The sequence below is a fragment of the Manis pentadactyla genome, chromosome 3, assembly GCF_030020395.1.
Source record: "Manis pentadactyla isolate mManPen7 chromosome 3, mManPen7.hap1, whole genome shotgun sequence".
Classification (NCBI taxonomy): Eukaryota; Metazoa; Chordata; class Mammalia; order Pholidota; family Manidae; genus Manis; species Manis pentadactyla.
The window spans coordinates 197,578,863-197,604,738 of NC_080021.1; positions in this window are offsets into that span (position 1 = coordinate 197,578,863).

Here is a 25,876-nt window from a genome sequence, read left to right on the forward strand (position 1 = left end):
TGCTCTCACATTACTGCCAGGTTCACAACACCATAGGTGGATTTTTTTCCCCACACCAAGCAATTCTCTGTGACACCAGCTGGGTGTCCTACAATTTAACTCAGTTCTGACACTATCTCCCTGGAGACACCATCAGATCCCACAGGTGCAGGGCTCAGTCTTGTCCCACTGGTGAGGTTGCCCCCATCACACTTCAGGTGCAATCTCAAGTCCAGGGGACCTCCTGACCTATCTGACCTAAACTCTAAGTCAGAGGTTCCCCCAACCCCTCCTCATTCGAGCCATTGCTAGAGCAGCTCACAGGACTCGGGGAAATACTTACATTTACCAAGTTAGTTAAGGATATAGTGGTAGAAGATACAGACGAACAGCCAGATGCAGACACCTGGGGCAAGGTCTGGGAGGGTCCTGAGCGCGGGTGCTTCTGTCCCTGTGGAATTGCAGTGCCTCACCCTCCTGGCATGTGTGTTCACCAACTTGGACACATCCTCTTGTTCTCTCTGAACCCCATCCTACTGAGATTTTACGGTGGTTTTCTCATGTAGGCATGATCAATTATTAACTCTGTTTCAGCCCTTCTTCCCTCTCTGGAGGACGAGGGGTAAGCTAAAAATTCCAAGCATCTAATCATGGCTCCGTCTTTTTGGTGACCAGCCCCTCTCCAGAGCCACCCAGAGTTGCCACATTAGAACAAAAGATGCTCCTAGTTTTCTTATCACTTAGGAGTTTACAAGGATTTCAGGAGCCTTGTGTCAGGGACAGGGTCAATGACCAAATATTGGAACAAGAGATGCTCCTAGTGCTCTTATCATTTAGAAAATCACAAGGATTTTAGTAGCTCTGTGCCAGCATCTGGGGGCAGAGATCAATATATATATTTTCCTACTATCTCACAAATCCTATCCAACAGTACTCCTGTAGGGTAGACAGACCCAGCTATGGAGAAGCTGGGATAGTGCTGAATGACTAGGGCTAAGAAAGGAGACGTAGGAACTGAAGAAGGAGAGCAATCGCCAACATCAAGGGGACTGCAGATAAAAGTTCTTGGGGCAAGGGCCAAGCCTACCCTGAAGAACACCTGGGAGGCCAATGAGAGCCTTGACTTTAGACATCTGCCCAGTCCAGCGAGTGGGAAGCCTGCCTGGGACAGTGCCAGTCAGTAAGAAGCAGAGCTCCGACCCTGCATCCAATCCTGGAGATGTCAGAAATGGACAGAAGTGGGAGTGAAAGGCAAAAACAGAGTGGAAGTGAGAACTGGGAGTGGAAGCAAACCGCTCTCCGCCCCACTTGGCCTCTCTCAAGTCTTCCTGTGGCAGCCAGCCTAGCTGGGGAAGAGCAGAAGACAACTTTAAATCCAAGTTTAGATTCTATAAGGGAGTGGAAAGTGTAATTTCTGAATTGCAGTTGCGTGTGTTGTGGAAGGGACCATCAGCTCTCTTACCTCTTGGGCGTGCTCAGAGGAGGCATGACACTGCCCCGCATTTCACTTCAGGGCAGGGGAAGAACTACTCCTTGCAATTAATTAAAAAAAGACAGTGGAAGAGATGAAATAATTTTGCTTTGAGATTGTATCTCGAGAATTGTTCTGTCCAAGACACTGAAAACAGAATGTTTTCAGAAATGTGTATAAAGAAAAGAAGAAAATAGAAACAAAACAAGAAAGGAAGGAAAGGAGGGAAGCAAGGAGGGAGGGAAAGAGGAGGGAAGGAGAGGAAATATACTAAAATTATAATAGAATTGTTTTGGGTTGGTTAGGAAACGCATGAGTTTTGTTTTCTGTTGTGTCCTCTTTCCAACATTTTTACCTTTATAATCAGACAAAGAATTTTTACATGCATCTACTCTCCCATGCAAAAGGTCCCGTTCTCGTTGCCTACATAGCATGTCACTTTATTAAAGGAAAGTGCCAAATCTGAGAAAGCCTTGGCCATTAAGAGACTGGAGGAGCTTCCTCTTTTCTAGTTTTACAGTATCAGAATCAATGTGTTCATGGCACCTTTCTGTACCTGACACTGTAGAATTCTGAATATTATACTGATGCTTCATTTTAGAAAAAACCCACACATTGTAGGCAGGAAATGGTTGAACAATAAAGTACTGGTGGCCAAAAAAGAGAGAGAAAAAAAGAGCTGACAGGGCTTAGTTTCAGTTCATAAAACCAGGGTGGCATTTGTTAATGGGATACAGAAAAACACGCAGAGAGACAAGAAATGGATAACGGAGAAAGAGAGTCCTCTAACCTAAAGTGTTAGAGTTAAGATTTTTTATTCACACTACTGCAACTCTAGCACCCACCCAAGGTGTAGAAATGCAAGGAGCTGACAAATCATTTGAGAAATCCCTACCTCCAAGAGGATGCCTGGGATGGTAAAGAGCATAAAGTATACAATGTATCTCAAATCCAGGCTTGTCTCCTAGGTGCCCATACATTTAGTTTTCTTTTCTTCCCAAGTCCCCTCCTCCTCCCCAGCCCTGTTCATAAACATATGGGCACCTCACTGGGGTGGTTTGGCACCAGATGTCTCCCCATCTCTGCTTTCTTTATTTCATTTCAGACTCTTGGGTGAATTGTCATGCCTGATATGGTTGATTTCAAAGCCAAGTTTAGACGATGTGAATAATTAAAATCATGAAACTTAAACTCTCAAGTGAAACATTTCTGAGTCCTGCACACAGAGGAAACTTGAACATTCAATTGGAAAGGAGAAGCCAAACCACAGCCAAACGAAAAAGGCTACAAATCCAGCATTTTAGGTACCACAGAAAATTAAGCACAGCAGGCAGAAAGGCAGCCACGTTTATCTTGAGTCTGAGCCAAGAGTGAGCCAGGAGGAAAGCAAACAGACAAACAAAAACTCTCCAGTGAAATGTATGATTCAAGTAAGGTCGGTGGATGCTGGTTCAGCCTCTGAGTTGATTTCTAAGAGGTGATGGTCTGTCTTTCAGGGCCACTGAGCAGATGAGCATTAGCAGACACAACTGTGCAAGACCATGCATTGTTCTTAAACACAATAGTAAATTAAAGGTCTTTGGCGAGACCCAGAATAGTTCATGGAGGGTTCTGTGGCTATCCTGGTGCCTACACTCTTTAATGCTGCAAATGCATGTGCTGGGAAACCTAACAAAGAGCTCTCCTAATAAGAATGCAGCACTTGTGGGGTCTAAGAGCGTCTTCCATCAGACCAGCACATCCACAAGGAAAATACACCCACACCTATCCACACACATACGCACAGGCACACAGCCCCACACATTTACTCCAGCCAAGCTTGGGTACACATTCTGACATACCAACATTCATACACACATGGGCACACGCCGGCATACACAAGCAATTCAAAAACGGAGTATGGAAATTCAGTGTTAGAAATAAAATCCAAGAATTTTCTACTGAAGAAAAAAAACTAAAAACATGATCTGAGGAAAAATTTGATCATAGCTTTGTTTTTACCTCTCACTTTGGTTCCACCCATTTTTCAACGCACTTTGCAGGGTTTAGCATAATGCCCTCTGCTAGAACTGGAAAAATTCAAACACTTATGCCCTGAAACTACATTTCCAGAAATACAACCAAACAATGTGTATTGGACTAGGTTCAGAGAGCTTAGCAGAGTTTCCCATCTATTAAGGTATATATAAGAAAAAAATAAAAAATAAAATGAACTTCATGTATGAAGCTTATTTATTATATCCAGCAGCCAATGAAAAAGAAAAAAGAGGGATGATCTTAGCATAGTTGCCAACAGTCTTGCTTCTTTAAGACAGCCAGCATCTGTTGTATGGGCCACAACACTAAAAAGTCTATGCAGCAACATTTGGAGTAAATTATTCCCCGAGGACCTGCTTATTCAATATCTTGAGTGTCTACTCTTTGTCATTCTCCACAGTAGAAGCTGCAGGGTCCTCCCTCCAGGAGCTCACTGTCCATATGGTTGCAAACTCTCCATCTCATTGAAAATATTTGTCTTCACAGCATTTACTAAGGATGAGAAGGAGGGATTGCTATTTCCCCTACTTGGCAAAAGAGGAAATGGAAGTGAATCACTCTAGAGGTAGAGGATTCAAAGGCATGTTGGAACTGACCTAAAAAACTCTGTTGGAACAAACTGTCCTTGCACCAGGCTGAGCTCTCTTTACCACGTGCAGTACAGAAATATTCACTTACCAGCTGGAAAGCAGCCTGGAAAGTACATGAGCTGCCTTGTTAGGCTTAACCCTGATGGCTACAACAGAACTTTGTATCTCCAGGACTGGCATCATTTTAGAACTTTAACCAACATTTAGTTTTTCCTCCCCTTAATCAACCAAGATGGGATGTTCTATGGTTGGGCTGGCACAACTGCATAGTAAATCTGAAAGGAGTGCTTCTGATTTCAGCCTGGGGCCTACTGTAAAGACTTGCTGCAGCACCCATCACTCTGAAGCAAATGGGTGGTGGTGGCTGGAGGACCCTGCCTGGGTCCTGTGCTCAGTGGGCCCCCTGACCTCCATTCTGGAGGAGAAAGCTAATGCACCCTACACAGCTCTACCCTCCTTCTCATGTGCTCACATGAAGTGAAATCAAACACACTGTTGATTCACCTCCTCTGCTAGATCTTAGGGGGTGCTGTGCATCACCAACAGTATCTTCATTTTAGATGCCTAGCTACCAGGTTGTTTTAACACGGCTGCCAAAGCCACAACATGACCACAAACTACTAAATCTGTATGTTCAGCCATCATTTCACGTCTGAGTTCCAGGCTTGCATCTACAACTTTCTGTTGAATATCTTCACTGGAATGTTCTACTGGCATCATAAACTCAGCAGAGTAACAAACAGAAGCTATTTTTCCAGTACCCTCCCCCAATGACAACAAAATCCATATTCTATTAAAGCAAGATTCAGCCAACTTTTTTTTCTGTAAAGTGCCAGACAGTCGATTTTTTTCTCTTTGTAAACCATATGGTCTTTGTCACAACCCCTGACTCTGCCATCACAGTGTGAAAGCAGCCATTCACAATATGCAAATGAATGTGTGTGGCTGAATTCCAATAAAACTTTATTAAAAGAAAATAATAGACTATTTCTGAACAAACCATGAACCACCCACTCCCAGTTACTCGAGCCAGAAATTCCTAAGAAATTCTAGGCTCCTCTCTGTCCTAATCTTCCACACCTCCCAGTCAATCATTCATGCAGTCTTACCAGTTTGTACCTCTTAAATAGATCTCAAATCTCTTTTCTTTCACTCTGCCACTAATGTTTTTAAAGGAATTACAGCAAATCGTGCCATTTTGAGCATGACCAACTGCTGTGGACAAAAATGAAGCATGATATATGTGTGCTACCCTATGGTCTCCATTGCTTTTCCTTTTTAATTTGGCAACCGCTGAAGGTCGGTGATGAATGAGACAGACATGGCACTTCTCCCCCACAGAGCTTCTATAAAGTAAAAGGGATGTTATTCTAAAGACTAGAAAATATGGACAATCTCTGAAAGTGGCTTGATTTTGCTCACATATCAAAGTTTCCCCAAATTAAAAACCAACTTAAGAAGAGAAGAAGAGAATGTGTCAAACATTTACTGAAGAGAAATAAACTATGTACGTTCTGTATTTGACTATAAACAGTTGTTTAAATTAAATAATAAATATGAAAGGAAAGCCATCTTATTTATCAAAAGAGAAAGACATTCTTTATCTGTAATCTTTTCTGAAGCATATTTTTTAAAGGATCTGAGAATATTTTTATCACACCTCTTGGCATTTCTGGGTGTTCTCAATATAAAACTTGGTTTGCATTGAAGAAAACTAATAAATAAATTTAACTCACCATGGAAAAGATCAAGCTACTTATTAAATCTAAAATACACTCCTATTTTGGGACTTAGAGCTCCAGTAGTGTAAATAAAAGGGGAATGGTTAATAATATTATACAAACCCACTTTTCATTGAAGACAGACTAGAACACCTTGAAAATTGGCAATAAGGATGCTTTGAGGTGCAAAGTCATATCATACAAGGAGGAAACTGAGGTTAGAGATGAAATGGCATGGAGGCAGCATAATCCCTGAATTAAAGTAAAAATCTAGGATAGATCTAGAGAGTTTGATATTTTATATATACTATTATACATAATATATAGCAATATAAATATCTACAAACATATATAAATGGAATATAATATATAAAGGATGTGTGTATCATTTATGAATAATTACTTTTATCTTAAAATGTAGCCCTAAGAATGAAAGCTTTGGAACTATAAATGGCCCAACCTTCCTGGAGTGCAAGGTGCATATGAGAGGCTGCATGGCCTCCTGGTGGGATTCCATAACAAGGACACCAGCATTGGCAGGGAACTGGCCTTGCTGGTCTCTGAGGCCCTGGCTGCCCTGAGAGTCTATGAGATCATTAAAATGTCTATGTATAGGAGCCTTAAATGACTGTAGAGATCTCTTTTACCCAGAACAAAATGGCAGGCAAACGAATAATGTGCTAGTGCTCTAATAGAGGAATCATTCAGCCAATGTTGTGAAATAGTTGGCTTCAAAAGTATGAGTACACGCTTAACACTCACAATGGCATTTTTCATGGGTGCAAAAGAATAGATTCTAAGGTTCGGCCTGGGTTCTAAAGACATTTCCTAGCATCTGATCATTGAGAGAGTAAAGCAGTTGTTAATTTTGTTGACTGTGTTGATTGGTTGATTGTGTTTGGCTCTCAAATCACACTGAATTCAAAGCCTGCCTCCAAAACTTACCAGCTGTGGGAACTTGAGTCAGTTACTGTCGGTAGTAGTAGATGGTATCTATTCAGTGTATTCACTGGGGTTTCCTTGATTATCCTCCTACCAGCCTCATTCATGTCAGGCCTGGCAAGTTATTGCTGTGGTCAATGAAGTTGAGAGGAAGTTGCATGTGTCCCTTCTCAGTCTGTAGCTTTAAGAGCCACTGTGGGTTCTACCTTCACAATATCCCATCTATCAGGACACAGCTGGGTGACAAATAAGGACTACTCTTTCAATGTGGGTCCCAGAGGGAAGAGCTGACATTAACTTACCATATACAAACAACATGAGAGGGAAATAAAGTTTTACTGTTGTAAGTCAGTGAGATCTAGGGTTGTTTGTTACTACAGCATAATTTAGCTTATAGTGTTTAATATACTATTTTAAAATCCATTCTCAGTTTACCTCTATAAAATGGGGATGGTGAAAAAATGCATTGTAGAAAACAGAGCAAATGAGTCCATTCATGAAAATTGCATGGAACAGAGTACAGCACAAAGTAAGCACTCTATCAGTGTTGCTTACCAGTGTAACTGAACTATACAAAAAACCCTGAGATGAATGCCCACAATTTCCAGTGAGTGCTTTGCAATTATTGTCTGACACACTGGGAACAATCATCAGTAACAAGGAATATACCACTAATAAATTAATTTAACAAGACAGTCCAGAATCAGCTTTTATAAAAGACATTTCGCCACTAAGCAAAAATGGGTGGAGGACCTGGGTACTACCACCGAGCTAGAAATGAAGAAATCAAGGCTGAAGAATCTTCCAGCCACTGGCATCCATTTCCTCCTCTTTGAATAAGGGGACTGGACTATTTGGTTTCCAGTGACCTGGCAACTTGTATGTCCAATGGCATTCTAGCAGAATACATTACAACATTACAAACGACACATTCAGAGAATGAAATGGTAGAAGGTGGCCCTGGGGTACATTTGTTTATTCCGGTTCAGCAGTGGTGGAAATTTGAATTCCAGGTGTCCAAGCAAAGTTCTGGAACCCAGAAAGGCTCTGTAGCGTACCCAGGAGATGCCCTTCCTTTCATGGGCTCCCAAGCTTTGCAGGGGACGGCAGGCAAAGAGCCAGGCCTTTGTATTCCAGCTTTGTCGACATTTCGTGGCCAAGTCTTAAGGGAACTCTAACTGACATGTTTGACAAACATATTCCACTCATGTCTGTTCCCAAAGGCACTGGCAGGGGGGTAACGATCCAACACCTGTCACAGAGGGGCAGATCAAACTAAAAAGGCCTCTGACATCTCCAATTTTTAGTGTTGTGATTTCATAGTCAGTCTCTAAGAGTTCACACGATCGCTGAGTGGTGAGTTTTTAGCCACACTTCAACTTAGAGAAAACTTCCCCTAAGAACTTCAATTTAGAAGATATAAAACACCCTATACTACAACGCTTGCAGTGACAAATGGCTTATAAAAATGCTGCTCGTGGCAGTGTAAACTGATAAAAACATTTTTTGGAAAGACTTATATAATATCTACCAAGAACAGCAAAATAGTTTATTTCACTAGACCAAGTGACTCAACTCCAGAAAATGTATTTTAAGGAACTAGTTCCCTAAAAGGGTAGGGGTGGAGGAAACTAAATACAACGTTAAATTTATTGCAGTGTCTTCCATAATAACGAAAAATTAGAAACAACTTTAAAGTCCCCAAATAGGAAACTGGTTAAATAAATTGCTATATCCCCTCAATTGAATTTGATGTGGCAAATAAAATTGTAATCTAAAATACAACATATTCATAGGAAATGTATATGACATAGAGTTTAGAGGAAGAAAGCTGGATATACTAAAACACGAAGTGAACAAGGAACAAACAATGTGCTTGATTCATTTAAATTGTGAAATAATTAGTGATTGTTTATTTTTATTAATTTATTTATTGATTTCTGGCATGTTATACTATTGAATATTTAAGAAATAAGTATTCATGGTAGAAAACTTCCAAGAAGAGCCACATCATTTTAGCCTTATATTTAGTTTGTTATTTTTTCCAACTTCCTCAGAGCTTGTACTTGTATATTTTCTCTAGGGAGGAAAATGTATTTTAGTACTTTATGTAAAGTATTGTAGATCTATGGGTTTTTATGCATTTGGTGTTTTTGGAAGAGGATGCATATTGATTTTCATGAATTTATTTGTACTTCCAGTTTAACTGCAACACAGTTTGAGCAATTTTATAAATCCAATGTCAAGGCAAAATGGTCATGATTTACAAAATGTGTAACAACTTATTTTTTTTTCTTTCTTTTTTCACTTATAAAGTCAATGATTGTACAAAAAGCAGCCTGGGGAACATCTCAAAGGCAGAAGGAACCAGCAAATAAAGACAAACTGTGTCACATTATCCTGGGTTGACCATTACTTTCCATCTGCCATAAAGAAGGCAACTTTGGCCCAAAGCAATTTTACTGGCCAAGACATCCTCACAGGGCACTGCCTTTCCAGGCAGTCTTGTCCAGTCAATGCTTATCTCTTGCAATTCAAGACCCTCTTTTCCCCTTTTCTGCCAATTTCCACTTCCTGAAACAAATCCCCAGTTTCATTTTGGAGCTGAGATTCCCATCCTCTCTGCCAAGAAACCTGTCCGAGCGATGCTTTTATCTTTGAAGGAATGTGCCTGTGCAGGAAGCCAACACTCATCAGAGTAACATTGACTCAGGTCTATTCAAGTGTGCTAATCCTAAGAGGAGGCGTGGCATGGTGGAAGGACTTTCTGAGTTACAGAGACACGGGGCGAAGATCTCACTTCTGCCCATTGCTCGGTTTTACAACCTTTGCCAAAGTCACTTATATTCTCTGAGCCTTAATCTCTTCTTTTGTAGAATGGCGATAATAATTTCAGCCAGGTTGAACAATTTCAACCATGATGACTGAACAAGATAACATACGCAAAGCATCTGACACATAGTAAACACTCAATAAATCCTATCTATTATTGTCATCTCAGGTATTTCATTTAGCAAGCATAACTAGTGCAATCTACTGTTCTAATATATGAGGCAACCCAGATGATCAAAGAAATGTAAACCACATCATTGCTCCATCTTGATTTTTCTTTTTTTCCCCTAGTGACTTTCATTGGCCAGCACCCAGCTCTTCATATGCAACATACATATGTTGGAAGTTGCAAGGTTAAATGGGCAGAGAAGGGGGAGAAGAAATTATAACAGGGGAGTCATTGGCTAGGCAGTTTGTAAATTATCAATAAGAAGACACATAACCTGATTTTTATTTTTTTTTAAATCATCATAAAATTAAAAAACACTACCTTGTGACTTGAAGAAATGTTTTTGTTGGTTTTGTGGCACTTAATACTTTCAGATGTGCATTGAATTTTGGGTTTTGGATGTTAACTGTCCTTAAGAGACATGCTTGATATATCCATTAGTTTTATACGTGAGTGTATTTAGGTTGCCCATTATTCAATTCTCCTTGCGTTAGAGGGCTGGTACGTGGGGAGCATTTCCCATTGCATATGCTTTCTTGATGGGAAATGAAGGGCAGTCTCTCTTCTTCCATTGGCAGCCAGGGCCAGAAACACATTCTCGTTAGGAAACTAGAACTGGAAGCAAGAGATGCCAAAAAGAAGCGAAGCTGGAAGTGCTTATGGTGTCACGCAGCGGGCATGGTGTCCGAGGCCAGTGTGAACCCCGGGTCTATGCAACACAGAAGCGATGACCTGCAGGGCAAAGCCACGTCTGATGGGAGGACGTGTGGTCCTGGTCAGGTTGCTATTGCTGCCTGGCTTCCAGATACTCTTCAAATCTTGTCTGTTTGCCAAACCTACTTCTTCAAGCTTCCATGAATTATAAAATGTCTTTTATGCCAAGGGAGTTGTGCACTGCTTCTTACATCCAGGGAGTCTGGCTGGTACACCTGTGAACCATCTCTAACAACTGCGTCTTCATTCTCTGTGGCTCCTGCCTAACCCAGACTCCACATATCATCTCCAGCCAAGTCTCAGATTTCAGTCTCCATTGGCCTCTCCCCTTGAAAGCTGTCAGTGTGAAGGACCTCGCCTGGGGGTGAGGATGGTTGTAGAAGTAGAAGATTAATTTTATATATTGATCTTTAACTGTGTTTGTGCTTTTCTAGACCTAATAGGTCACTTGGCCTTGTATCTCTTCACTTGCATTGCTGTGTTTTGTCTTTGCCCATCTGTTTACAGTTCCTAATTTCTACTTATACACATCATACTTGGTGTGTACTAGGGTTTTCTGTGCACATGAGGGCTAATAACCAAATTCTTTCAAGGCACTTAATGTACAACTTTGTTATACATTTGAAAACACAGTCCTCATAACTGTTGGGTTGGTTGTTTTGTTTCATTTTTGCAGAATTCAGCCATTGTGCAGTACCCACAAAGCATGGCAACCTGCCAGAGATGAGCTTAGGGCTTGTCTGAGTCAATAAACATAAAAACCATAATTCAAAATATCTGATTGACATGAAGACCCAAGTGGGGACTTCCATGAATAAAACTGGTTTTAATACAGTGAAAAATGACTCTTAGGGATACTGTTTGAGTTTTCTGCCCTGTTCTATAAATTGGGACTTACCAGCTATTCATAAATACTAGGAGGTAGTTCCCCTACCCTTACTTCTATACCTCCTGCCACCAATCCCAACCCCAGGGAATAGGAAAGCTTCTCTGAGCAGTCTCAGCCTTTTTTCTCTTTTTTGGTGTGTGTGTGTGTGTGTGTGTGTGTGTGTGCGTGTGTGCGTGCAAGGTGCACGCTCATGCACGTTGTGGTTTACATCTGCTTCCACATGGAAATATACCTGGATCAGAGCCCAGAGGCAGCTCTGGAGACCCAAGTCTCTCTGTTCTCAATTTAAGGCCTCTCAGGTGTGCAGCAGTTATGTTTCCTAGAAGCTGAGCTGGTTGGATAAGTAAGCCTGTTTCCTAAGCTCAGGCAGCTCATTCCAAAGGCTAGATTTGAGGACAAGGAGAAAGAAGCCTGCTCAAGTCACATCCTCTGATCCAGCACTACTAGCAAAATAAGAGTTATTATTATCTCTCTCTCTCTGATTTCTTTCTCTTAACTCGTTTCAAACACACTATGTATATATGTGTGTGTACACATGCCCAGTGAAGTTGGAAGAATTATAGTGAAAGATACAAGCAGTTTCCATGTATTAAGCCCCAACTATGTGTAGAAGTATGCAGAAGTCATGGCACACTAAGAGAGAGAAAATAAAGGGAAAGTTTAATTTGTTCTCTCTCTGTAATGCCAAAAATCTTATTTGATTTTCCTGCATCATGCTGGCTACAAGATGACATCCCTCAAATGACATGTATTACATTACTTATTTGACATTTATTAACACCTGTCTGCACCGGGCACTAAGGTGAACACTAGTGCTGTCCTTCAGAACACAAAGAAGGATGCAAGAGGCAAGGGACGGGGCTGGGAGGGAGGAAGGGGCCACGTTATGAACAACCTTAAGTAAAGTGCTAAAGATTGTTGGCATGACCCAGAAGTTACTTGCTACTGAAATCTCAGCCATCTATGTATCAAAGAAAGTCTGCAACCTGTAGCAGACTTTAAATCAAATGCCCCCAAACTGACCCTCAGAGCCCCAGGGCTTCATAGATGTCACTTACGGGCCAGCCAGTGTGATGGGTACACCAAGCAGAAGGGCTCTGGGTCCCACCATCTCCAGTCAGGACATCTCTACTTTCACCTGAATTGCATATTGTAATGCTGCCAAGAATTTTTCTGAAGAAAGGGCATTTCATCTAAAACAAGTAAAAACCAAACTCTTGTATTTTTACAGATAAAACTACCAATTTACAATACTGCTATGAGGACCCTTCTGCAAGTAGCTAACATTAGACTCAAACTATTTTGTTTGTGAAAGTGTGAATCTCAGTTTGCATCTCCAGGGGTACAAGAAATAGCACACTTCTATCTTGTCTTTAAATCAAATTAAATATGACTGTGAAGAGTCATCTAACCAAGGTAGCAAGAAACTGATCTCAGTTATGAGGGATAGTCCCCTTGTCCCCACAAGGCCTCATCAAAATCTGGGAGCCTTCTTTGGTGCCCCCCAAGGAGGAGGGGTCTCTAATGTCCAGTCCATCACGGCCACCATGAACGTCTTCACTAAGTCTAGAGCAGCCCCTTGAAGTCCAGCTGCTTCTGTGCCATATGAACAGGACTCTTTGCCACTCCAGTGCCCAGAATCCCACCTTCTACACAGACCAAGCAGCCAACAATAGTTCTTGGTTTGGCCATTTTGCTAGAGAACAAACCATGGCAGTGCACAAGCCCGGCTAATCACTGGACCCACACCCTTTCTCCATCTCTGAGACGCCCTACCTACCCTGCTCAGATTTTCCATCTCTTCTCTCCATCAAGGAAATTTAGCATCAATTTCAGAGAAGGCTTTAGCAAAGGGCTATTTCCTACATTACAAAATTTCATGAGATGTGAAATTCATTAAAACTTGCTACCTGCTTAAAATAGAGGTTGAAGGAAAAACGTAAGGAACATCACCACATGTTGACTTTTCAACAATACAAAATGCAGAGGTTTGTCTTTAAATAACTGTATAAAGTGTTGATTTTTTTTCTTTCTAATCACTCACTCATCTTCCTGGAAAACAACAATTCTGAATAATTGAAGAAATCACTTTGCTCAGCACTTGGTCACCCCAGGGACTCATGACCTTTTTCTTTTCCATTTCAAACAGGGACAGAAGTCATCTGCCCAAGGGCAGCATTCACAGAAGCTCCCTGGGAGGGCACAAAACATAGCACTGGAGGCCAAACTCAGCAATTCAAGAAGGGGTTTCTCTTTCCTTCTGACCCAGGGCTCAGAAAGGCACTCTGTGAGGCAGGTGACTATGAAAGTCTCTATTGTTATTCCAGCTCCTCACGGCCTTGGTGGGAACTCTGCCAGCTCTGCGAGCCTCTGCTCTTCTCCACTGCCATGAGGGGCTGGAGTTCTTGGCTGTGAGAAAGGGTGGACTCTCAGGAAATGGCCCGTCTGCAAGAGTATAAACCCAAGAGCTATTCACAAGCTCCATTAAGAGCCAAACTGAAGCAGCAATACAAGCTGGGCAGACAGGAGGAACCCGGGTACAGCAAAGAGCCTTGGAGACAGCCCCAGCAGAGAATGAGCAGCTTCAGAGGGCTCCTGGCCGTGCTGCGCAGGGACGCGGTTTGGCTGCGAATGCTGCAGTAACAGGATCCTAATAGCAGCGGGGGGCTGATGGGAAGGCCCACAGCTCCTGGGACAGCTACAACCTGGCTTTAGTTGGTGCTCAGGTGTCACAGGTGGTGTCGTCTTGGATGTGGGCCACCACGAACACTCCTGGCTCCGGCCCTACCCCTCAAGTGCACCTAATGGACGTGGGGTGAGCTAGTTTGTTGGTGGGCCACAGACAATGATCTCAATTAATAGAGCTAATTCTCTCAAATATCTTTTTTTTTTTTTTTTTTTTTAATAATTATTTTTTATTGAAGGGTAGTTGACACACAGTATTACATTACATGAGTTTCAAGTGTACAACACAGTGGTAGAACATTTATATACATAATTCTAGGTTCCAGCTATCACCCTACCAAGCTGTTACAATATCTTGACTATATTCCTTATGCTATACATTACATCCCGGTTACTAATTTATTTTACCATTGGAAGTCTGTCCTTTTTTTTTTTTTTTTTTTTTTTTTGTGAGGGCATCTCTCATATTTATTGATCAAATGGTTGTTAACGACAATAAAATTCTGTATAGGGGAGTCAATGCTCAATGCACAATCATTAATCCACCCCAAGCCTAATTTTAGTCAGTCTCCAATCTTCTGAGGCATAACAAACAAGTTTTTACATGTAGAACAAATTCTTACATAATGAATAAGTTACATAGTGAACAGTACAAGGGCAGTCATCACAGAAACTTTCGGTTTTGCTCATACATTATGAACTATAAACAGTCAGTTCAAATATGAATACTGATTTGGTTTTTATACTTGATTTATATGTGGATACCACATTTCTCTCTTTATTATTATTATTTTTAATAAAATGCTGAAGTGGTAGGTAGATACAAGATAAAGGTAGAAAACATAGTTTAGTGTTGTAAGAGAGCACATGTAGATGATCAGGTGTGTGCCTGTAGACTATGTGTTAATCCAAGCTAGACCAGGGCAATAAAACATCCACATATGCAGAAGATTTCTCTCAGAACAGGGGGGGTGAGGTTCTAAGCCTCACCTCTGTTGATCCCCAATTTCTCACCTGATGACCCCCCTGCGACTGTGCCTGTCTTAGGTTGTTCCTCCCTTGAGGAATCTTACCCGTCTCTGGCTAACCAGTCATCTTCCGGGGCCATACAGGGAAATGTGAAGTTGGTAAGTGAGAGAGAAGCCTTATTGTTTGAAAAAGTTAGCTTTTTACTTCTTTGCATATTTATGCCCTGTGGCTTCTATGCCCAGCATTTGTCTTGAGGTATCTTTACCACTTGGAAGAATTATGATACTCGGTAAATTTGATATGAGGCACGAATTCTATTTAAGGGTTGTAATTAGGAAGGAAGAAGAAAAGCTATAGAAGTAGCAGGCGGAAGAAAACATGGGAAGATTGATTATTTCTTTGATATATCTTCTTGTAGAGTAACTTCAGCATGTATAGGTTTTAAGCTACTACTTAAATTGCACACACACATTAACATAATAGGAGTATAGTTACATAACCAAAGCATATCTGTAATTACCAGCCATCTGCAGTGAAACCAAGAAAACCAGTTAGGCACCTTAGGCATTTGTGAAAACTTATCTATGATATGGTGGATATTGTCCAAATGAACTTGAACAGTCTGAGAGAAATCAGACAAATTAAAACAACCCATTCCTGGGGACTGTTCACATGCCATATGTTCTTTTAACAATAAATAGTTTGTAGTTGTAAGATTTTGGAGCGCTACAATTTGCACTTCTCCAAATTCTTGGTTGAGTTCCAACAGTATAGATCCAGTCCAATTTTGTTGTTTTACTGTATGCACAGGCCAGCTTAGATATCTCCGTCCTCATTCCCATGGCAGGTCCAGGAACCGGTGGGACGAGTGCATCCACAGCTGTAGCAGTGCGTGGATCTTTGTTGGGGTTTTTTGATGATCATCTTCTGGCATGAGTCTTCCAGAGGGTGCAGATGTTGGAAGTTCTTTTTCATATCATATCTTAGTTCATTTTCGGGGTAGCCCAATTAGGCTTTGATCCTCTGTATAAACACAAACAGACCCTTTGCCTACACTTTTATATGCCCTTTATACCCTTGTGTAGAACTCGTTGGAGGTTACCACACAGGAACTGCCCTTTTTTTTTTTTTTTTGCTATCACTAATCTACACTTACATGACGAATAACTCTCCCCTATACCAGGTCTCCCCTATAAACCCCTTTACAGTCACTGTCCATCAGCATAGCAAAATGTTGTAGAATCACTACTTGCCTTCTCTGTGTTGTACAGCCCTCCCTTTTCTCCTACCCCCCATGCATGTTAATCTTAATACCCCCCTACTTCTCCCCCCCTTATCCCTCCCTACCCACCCATCCTCCCCAGTCCCTTTCCCTTTGGTACCTGTTAGTCCATTCTTGAGTTCTGTGATTCTGCTGCTGTTTTGTTCCTTCAGTTTTTCCTTTGTTCTTATATTCCACAGATAAGTGAAATCATTTGGTATTTCTCTTTCTCCGCTTGGCTTGTTTCACTGAGCATAATACCCTCCAGCTCCATCCATGTTGCTGCAAATGATTGGATTTGCCCTTTTCTTATAGCTGAGTAGTATTCCATTGTGTATATGTACCACATCTTCTTTATCCATTCATCTATTGATGGACATTTAGGTTGCTTCCAATTCTTGGCTATTGTAAATAGTGCTGCAATAAACATAGGGGTGCATCTGTCTTTCTCAAACTTGATTGCTGCATTCTTAGGGTAAATTCCTAGGAGTGCAATTCCTGGGTCAAATGGTAAGTCTGTTTTGAGCATTTTGATGTACCTCCATACTGCTTTCCACAATGGTTGAACTAACTTACATTCCCACCAGCAGTGTAGGAGGGTTCCCCTTTCTCCACAGCCTCGCCAACATTTGTTGTTGTTTGTCTTTTGGATGGCAGCCATCCTTACTGGTGTGAGGTGATACCTCATTGTAGTTTTAATTTGCATTTCTCTGATAATTAGCGATGTGGAGCATCTTTTCATGTGTCTGTTGGCCATCTGTATTTCTTTTTTGGAGAACTGTCTGTTCAGTTCCTCTGCCCATTTTTTAATTGGGTTATTTGTTTTTTGTTTGTTGAGGCGTGAGAGCTCCTTATATATTCTGGACGTCAAGCCTTTATCGGATGTGTCATTTTCAAATATATTCTCCCATACTGTAGGGATCCTTCTTGTTCTATTGATGGTGTCTTTTGCTGTACAGAAGCTTTTCAGCTTAATATAGTCCCACTTACTCATTTTTGCTGTTGTTTTCCTTGCCCGGGGAGATATGTTCAAGAAGAGGTCACTCATGTTTATGTCTAAGAGGTTTTCGCCTATGTTTTCTTCCAGGAGTTTAATGGTTTCATGACTTACATTCAGGTCTTTGATCCATTTTGAGTTTACTTTTGTATATGGGGTTAGACAATGGTCCAGTTTCATTCTCCTACATGTAGCTGTCCAGTTTTGCCAGCACCACCTGTTGAAGAGACTGTCATTTCGCCATTGTATGTCCATGGCTCCTTTATCAAATATTAATTGACCATATATGTCTGGGTTAATGTCTGGATTCTCTAGTCTGTTCCATTGGTCTGTGGCTCTGCTCTTGTGCCAGTACCAAATTGTCTTGATTACTATGGCTTTATAGTAGAGCTTGAAGTTGGGGAGTGAGATCCCCCCTACTTTATTCTTCTTTCTCAGGATTGCTTTGGCTATTCGGGGTCTTTGGTGTTTCCATATGAATTTTTGAATTATTTGTTCCAGTTCATTGAAGAATGTTGCTGGTAGTTTCATAGGGATTGCATCAAATCTGTATATTGCTTTGGGCAGGATGGCCATTTTAACGATATTAATTCTTCCTAGCCACGAGCATGGGATGAGTTTCCATCTGTTAGTGTCCCCTTTAATTTCTCTTAAGAGTGACTTGTAGTTTTCAGAGTATAAGTCTTTCACTTCTTTGGTTAGGTTTATTCCTAGGTATTTTATTTTTTTTGATGCAATTGTGAATGGAGTTGTTTTCCTGATTTCTCTCTCTGTTGGTTCATTGTTAGTATATAGGAAAGCCACAGATTTCTGTGTGTTGATTTTGTATCCTGCAACTTTGCTGTATTCCGATATCAGTTCTAGTAGTTTTGGGGTGGAGTCTTTAGGGTTTTTTATGTACAGTATCATGTCATCTGCAAATAGTGACAGTTTAACTTCTTCTTTACCAATCTGGATTCCTTGTATTTCTTTATTTTGTCTGATTGCCGTGGCTAGGACCTCCAGTACTATGTTAAATAACAGTGGAGAGAGTGGGCATCCCTGTCTAGTTCCCGATCTCAGAGGAAATGCTTTCAGCTTCTCGCTGTTCAATATAATGTTGGCTGTGGGTTTATCATAGATGGCCTTTATTATGTTGAGGTACTTGCCCTCTATTCCCATTTTGCTGAGAGTTTTTAACATGAATGGATGTTGAACTTTGTCAAATGCTTTTTCAGCATCTATGGAGATGATCATGTGGTTTTTGTCTTTCTTTTTGTTGATGTGGTGGATGATGTTGATGGACTTTCGAATGTTGTACCATCCTTGCATCACTGGGATGAATCCCACTTGGTCATGGTGTATGATCCTTTTGATGTATTTTTGAATTCGGTTTGCTAATATTTTGTTGAGTATTTTTGCATCTACGTTCATCAGGGATATTGGTCTGTAGTTTTCTTTTTTGGTGGGGTCTTTGCCTGGTTTTGGTATTAGGGTGATGTTAGCTTCATAGAATGAGTTTGGGAGTATCCCCTCCTCCTCTATTTTTTGGAAAACTTTAAGGAGAATGGGTATTATGTCTTCCCTGTATGTCTGATAAAATTCCGAGGTAAATCCATCTGGCCCGGGGGTTTTGTTCTTTGGTAGTTTTTGGATTACCTCTTCAATTTCGTTGCTGGTAATTGGTCTGTTTAGATTTTCTGTTTCTTCCTGGGTCAATCTTGGAAGGTTATATTTTTCTAGGAAGTTGTCCATTTCTCCTAGGTTTCCCAGCTTGTTAGCATATAGGTTTTCATAGTATTCTCCAATAATTCTTTGCATTTCCGTGGGGTCCGTCGTGATTTTTCCTTTCTCGTTTCTGATACTGTTGATTTGTGTTGACTCTCTTTTCTTCTTAATAAGTCTGGCTAGAGGCTTATCTATTTTGTTTATTTTCTCGAAGAACCAGCTCTTGGTTTCATTGATTTTTGCTATTGTTTTATTCTTCTCAATTTTATTTATTTCTTCTCTAATCTTTATTATGTCCCTCCTTCTGCTGACCTTAGGCCTCATCTGTTCTTCTTTTTCCAATTTCGATAATTGTGACATTAGACCATTCATTTGGGATTGCTCTTCCTTTTTTAAATATGCTTGGATTGCTATATACTTTCCTCTTAAGACTGCTTTTGCTGTGTCCCACAGAAGTTGGGGCTTAGTGTTGTTGTTGTCATTTGTTTCCATATATTGCTGGATCTCCATTTTGATTTGGTCATTGATCCATTGATTATTTAGGAGCGTGTTGTTAAGCCTCCATGTGTTCGTGAGCCTCTTTGCTTTCTTTGTACAGTTTATTTCTAGTTTTATGCCTTTGTGGTCTGAAAAGTTGGTTGGTAGGATTTCAATCTTTTGGAATTTTCTGAGGCTCTTTTTGTGGCCTAGTATGTGGTCTATTCTGGAGAATGTTCCATGTGCACTTGAGAAGAATGTATATCCCGCTGCTTTTGGATGTAGAGTTCTATAGATGTCTATTAGGTCCATCTGCTCTACTGTGTTGTTCAGTGCTTCCGTGTCCTTACTTATTTTCTGCCCAGTGGATCTATCCTTTGGGGTGAGTGGTGTGTTGAAGTCTCCTAGAATGAATGCATTGCAGTCTATATCCCCCTTTAGTTCTGTTAGTATTTGTTTCACATATGCTGGTGCTCCTGTGTTGGGTGCATATATATTTAGAATGGTTATATCCTCTTGTTTGACTGAGCCCTTTATCATTATGTAGTGTCCTTCTTTATCTCTTGTTACTTTCTTTGTTTTGAAGTCTATTTTGTCTGATATTAGTACTGCAACCCCTGCTTTCTTCTCACTGTTGTTTGCTTGAAATATGTTTTTCCATCCCTTGACTTTTAGTCTGTACATGTCTTTGGGTTTGAGGTGAGTTTCTTGTAAGCAGCATATAGATGGGTCTTGCTTTTTTATCCATTCTGTTACTCTGTGTCTTTTGATTGGTGCATTCAACCCATTAACATTTAGGGTGACTATTGAAAGATATGTACTTATTGCCATTGCAGGCTTTAAATTCGTGGTTACCAAAGGTTCAAGGTTAGCCTCTTTAGTATCTTACTGCCTAACTTAGCTCGCTTATTGAGCTGTTATATACACTGTCTGGAGATTCTTTTCTTCTCTCCCTTCTTGTTCCTCCTCCTCGATTCTTCATATGTTGGGTGTTTTGTGCTGTGCTCTTTCTAGGAGTGCTCCCATCTAGAGCAGTCCCTGTAAGATGTTCTGTAGAGGTGGTTTGTGGAAAGCAAATTCCCTCAGCTTTTGTTTGTCTGGGAATTGTTTAATCCCACCATCATATTTGAATGATAGTCGTGCTGGATACAGTATCCTTGGTTCAAGGCCCTTCTGTTTCATTGTATTAAATATATCATGCCATTCTCTTCTGGCCTGTAGGGTTTCTGTTGAGAAATCTGACGTTAGCCTGATGGGTTTCCCTTTATAGGTGACCTTTTTCTCTCTAGCTGCCTTTAACACTCTTTCCTTGTCCTTGATCTTTGCCATTTTAATTATTATGTGTCTTGGTGTTGCCCTTCTTGGATCCTTTCTGTTGGGGGTTCTGTGTATTTCCGTGGTCTGTTTGATTACTTCCTCCCCCAATGTGGGGAAGTTTTCAGCAATTATTTCTTCTAAGATACTTTCCATCTCTTTGCCTCTCTCTTCTTCTTCTGGGACCCCTATAATACGGATATTGCTCCTTTTGGATTGGTCACACAGTTCTCTTAATATTGTTTCATTCCTGGAGATCCTTTTGTCTCTCTCTATGTCAGCTTCCATGCGTTCCTGTTCTCTGATTTCAATTCCATCAATGGCCTCTTGCATTCTATCCATTCTGCTTATAAACCCTTCCAGAGTTTGTTTCATTTCTGCGATCTCCTTTCTGGCATCTGTGATCTCTTTCCGGACTTCATCCCATTTTTCTTGCGTATTTCTCTGCATCTCTGTCAGCATGTTTATGATTCTTATTTTGAATTCTTTGTCAGGAAGACTGGTTAGGTCTGTCTCCTTCTCTGGTGTTGTCTCTGTGATCTTTGTCTGCCTGTAGCTTTGCCTTTTCATGGTGATAGAAATAGTCTGCAGAACTGGGACGAGTGACGGCTGGAAGGACTTCCTTTCTTGTTGGTTTGTGGCCCTCCTCTCCTGGGAGAACAGCGGCCTCTAGTGGCTTGTGCTGCGCAGCTGCGCGCAGACAGGGTTTCTGCTTCCTGCCCGGCTGCTATGGAGTTAATCTCCGCTGTTGCTGTGGGCGTGGCCTGGCTCGGGCAGCTACTCCAAAATGGTGGAGTCGCGTTGGAGCAGGAGCTGCTGGGAGGCTATTTATCTCCGTAAGGGGCCTCCCTGCTCCCTGCAGCCCAGGGGTTAGGGTGCCCAGAGATCCCGGATTCCCTACCTCTGGATTAAGTGGCCCGCCCTGCCCCTTTAAGACTTCCAAAAAGCACCCGCCAAAACAAAACAACGACCACAAAAAAAAACAAGAAAAAAAATTTTTTTAATTAAAAAAAAAAAAAAAATTTTTAATTAAAAAAAGAAAAGGTGGTCGTTCGTTTTTCTTTATTCTCCGGTGCCAGCCTCAGGCCTCTGCTCACCGGTCTTTCTGCCCTGTTTCCCTAATATTGGGGTCCCTGTCCCTTTAAGACTTCCAAAAAGCGCTCGCCAAAACAAAGCAGCAAAAAAGCAAAAAAAAAAAAAAAAAAAAAAAAATGGTCGCGCGCTTTTCTTATGTCCTCTGTCGCCCAGCCTCCAGTGCCTGCTCACTGTTCTTGCTGCCCTGTTTTCCCAGTATCGAGGGCCCTGCACTCTGGCCCGGATGGCTGGGGCTGGGTGTTCGGCAGCCCTGGGCTCCGTCTCCCTCCCGCTCCGCCTGCTCTTCTCCCGCCGGGAGCTGGGGGGAGGGGCGCCCGGCTCCCGCGGGGCCGGGGCTTGTATCTTACCCCCTTCGCGAGGCGCTGGGTTCTCTCAGGTGTGGATGTGGTCTGGATATTGTCCTGTGTCCTCTGGTCTTTATTCTAGGAAGGGTTGTCTTTGTTATATTTTCATAGATATATGTTGTTTTGGGAGGAGATTTCCGCTGCTCTACTCACGCCGCCATCTTCCGCCCCGCCCCCCTCAAATATCTTTAAATGATCAGATTAGGCCTCTTTCTCTTTCTATCTTCACATGGACCAGTGGGAAGGAGGCCCGTAGGCCAGACAAATGCCCTCCGCTCCTAAAAGATGTAGGCTCCGAGAGCAAATGACACAAGAATAGAGAGGGAACCACCAGTGAATGAATGAATCACCAATGAATCACCCAGCAAATCCCAGGGACTGATAGACATGCCCAGATTATCGATAAATGGTGGCTGCAATACTGTCGCTTCACATATGACTGTGTTAATCATTTTCAAGGAGAGGCTCCAAAGCCAACATTAGCACAACGAACACATGATTTTCAAAAGAACAGAGGAAATGCACATATATTAACTAACTTCTATGTGCCAGGACCTTTAAATGCATTGCCTCATTCAAACCTTAAAACATCCCTCCAAAGAAAGCATTATCTCCATTTTTACAGAGGATGAGATGGTGGATTTGCCCAATGTCCCCTTTGGTAACTGGTAGAACTGACAACAGACGCCCAGAACTTCTGACTCCAAATCAAGTGCTTGTTCCAGTACACCAGTCTCCAGAAGGAGACCATCGCAAGGGAGCTGCCATTTTAATACCTACATTCAGATGTACTAGTTAGAAAAAAGTCAGTCCTATTGATTCATAGTCACTGTTTATAGAAATGTTCTAATTACAACCAAGAGCCTAGAAAAACATGGAACAAACTACTCATTATCAAATCAAAATGGGAGCTTATTATGTCTCTCCCACAGAAGAGAATGTGATTATATGGCTGACTATTTATTCCTCAAATCCCATCTGAGAGCTGTCTTTGAAATTTGTGCAGAGTAGTTTCAGAAAAACCCCAAACTGCTCCAGCCTTGGTCCAAGGTTGACAACAGGATGCAGACGGACAGCAAGGCAGGTCTGGGTGGTCAGCCTTCCCCCTGGCAGGGTACAGGCGCAGCAGCTCATCTGTGGTCTGTTAAGAGGATGGTGACTCATGATATCACTGTTTTATTTCAACCTCTGGAACCACAGGAACACATGAGTTAAAAATAGAAATGTCTGGTAAAACATCAGAGAGTTCTCCAGAGACCGGCATAGAATTCTCTGTCTTACATAAAATTATAGGTGACCAGAGAATCTCAGAGAAAACTACCCTGCTAAGCTCAACAGCCTAGACTTATCTTATAGTCAATGGGGCAGGCAGACATCCTTACCTGCATTATGTTGAAAAATGTAGCTTCAGAGAATCTTCCATAAGGGTTCACAACATGCAATTTTCATGTGAGAGCAGGCCAGGTGGGAGGTTGAAGAGCCTACAGGAGGTGATTCATTTCATTCATTCATTCATTTTTCCTACACTTTCAGATCACCTGTTTGTTCTGGAAATACTAAGATTACAATGAACAATACAGATGAGAGGTATATAGTCTCTTCTCTGAGTGCCTGGCACATAGTAAGTACTCAATAATTATTTACTAAATGAGAGTATGCTCTTAAAAGATAGATTTAAAAGAGAACATAAGTACATGTTATTTACTAGTATCATAGGATTATATTTAAAGTACTGCAGTGTTTCAGAGAAAGCTACTGAAAGGAAAGACCATTTGTTTTGGGTTTTGAAGGATGAATAGGAGTTTGACAAGCATCCAAGGGGGGAAAATAAATCCAGATGAAGAGAATGATATGCACACAGACATGCAGATGGGAAAGAGGATAGTGTGTTTGGGTGCACACTAACATCCCTGTGACACAGGATTGTGCATGCATGACAGTAAATGAGGTGTGTAAGAGTTGCATCTGGAGAATTCAGCAGGGGCATACCCTGCTTAGCTAAACAGCCTGAACTTATCTTGTAGGCAATGAGGCAGACTCCTTACCAACATTATGTTGAATGTAGCTTCAGAACAAAAACAAACATGGATAACTCAGTATAACCTATTAGCATTCCCAGGAACCATGCTCAGCCCTCTCCTTGTGCTGGTGGGTGGGCATGATGACACCTGCCTGGTGTCATCACATACACATCTGACATCCACGGGGATTTTTCTAAGCCCCATGGCATGAGGAAAGCTTATTCAAAATCTGGAAGGCAAAATTCTCCCATGCTTTTACTCACAATTGTGTTGTCTTTCTCCCCCTTTACGTTCACATTGTTTTATTACTATAGCCACAGAATGACTCTTCTCTGCTACATCTTTAGTTCTCCAACAGGGAAACTGTCACTGTGAACATCTTTTTCTCTGACTGGAAGATAATTCTACCTACATTTCAAAACCTAGTCAAATCCCACCATGCATTTTCTCCAGCAAATGTTTAATGGGCACTTACCTGATGGCTTCTGACCCATGCCCTGCAGCAGAGGTGGGCCACCTTGGACACTCCAACTGCCATACTACACCCACCTCCCTCCAGACTCATACATGGACCAGTCTCCTCATCAAGTTCCTGCACACCACCCTTAGCCCACATTCACCTTGACATGCTGCACATTGACTCAAACCTTGAGTAAAGGTACCAAAAACATGAACAGTAAAAAATTTAGAATAGAATAGAATAGAATAAGTGCAAGAAGTAGCAAATGTTTATTCAGTGCTAACTCTGAGCCAGCTACTGCTCTAAGGATTTTCATACCTATTAACTCACAATGTGATAGACAGCAGCATAGAGACTTCAGTCAGTGGGGCTGATCAGGAATAGGATAAGACAGAGCAGAGGGAGGCCAGTGCCCAGAGAGGGGTCAGCCCTCACCACTTTTTTTCACTATCATGTAGCCTTCTCAAGTCTCTGTCCAATAACGGTCTCTTGTCTTCTATCCACCAAAGATTTTGTTTTTATTCTAATTTTTATTCCTCTTCCCTAACAGAATCTGCAAAGAAGGGGGAACCTCAATCTTCCCACCCAAGAAGGTCTATTCTGTTGGAAGGGCATCAAATAATCATAACTATTTTGTGAGGAGACTTTAATAAGCCCCGTCTCCTTAAAATAAATGTTGAAGGCAAGAGCAAGCCATTGAAGGTGTTGGGAAAGAGAATAACATATTCCAGGTGGAGGTTTAGGATTTGATGCAGAGGGTCTTGGGTTTCCCAGAGTGTCTGGCTTCACATGCCAGTAGAACATTCTAAAGGAGAACTTGAAATGACAAGAAAATGATTACACCTGCTCAAGAGGATAGCACTGGTTCATAGAGTCATAGAGCTGGCATCACACCTGCTCTCCAGCGAGAGTTTGAAAGACTCTGAACACGTTGAATGAAAACCAGTCTGATCCACTCCCTTCCCATCCCACACCCTTCACCAGGCTGGTAGGCAGGGGGAATTGGCAATTTGCCAGCTCACTGAATGCTTGACATGGAATTGCAGTGACTTCCCTTGTGCTCTCTCCATCCCACATTGAATGTTCTTGTCCTTACATCCTGCAGCCTTGTTGCTGTCTGCTGGGCACCCAGTTTTACTGATTGAACCAATGGCTTCCTTCATCCCCCAAACCTACCGACCACCCCCTTCCTTTGCTCCCAT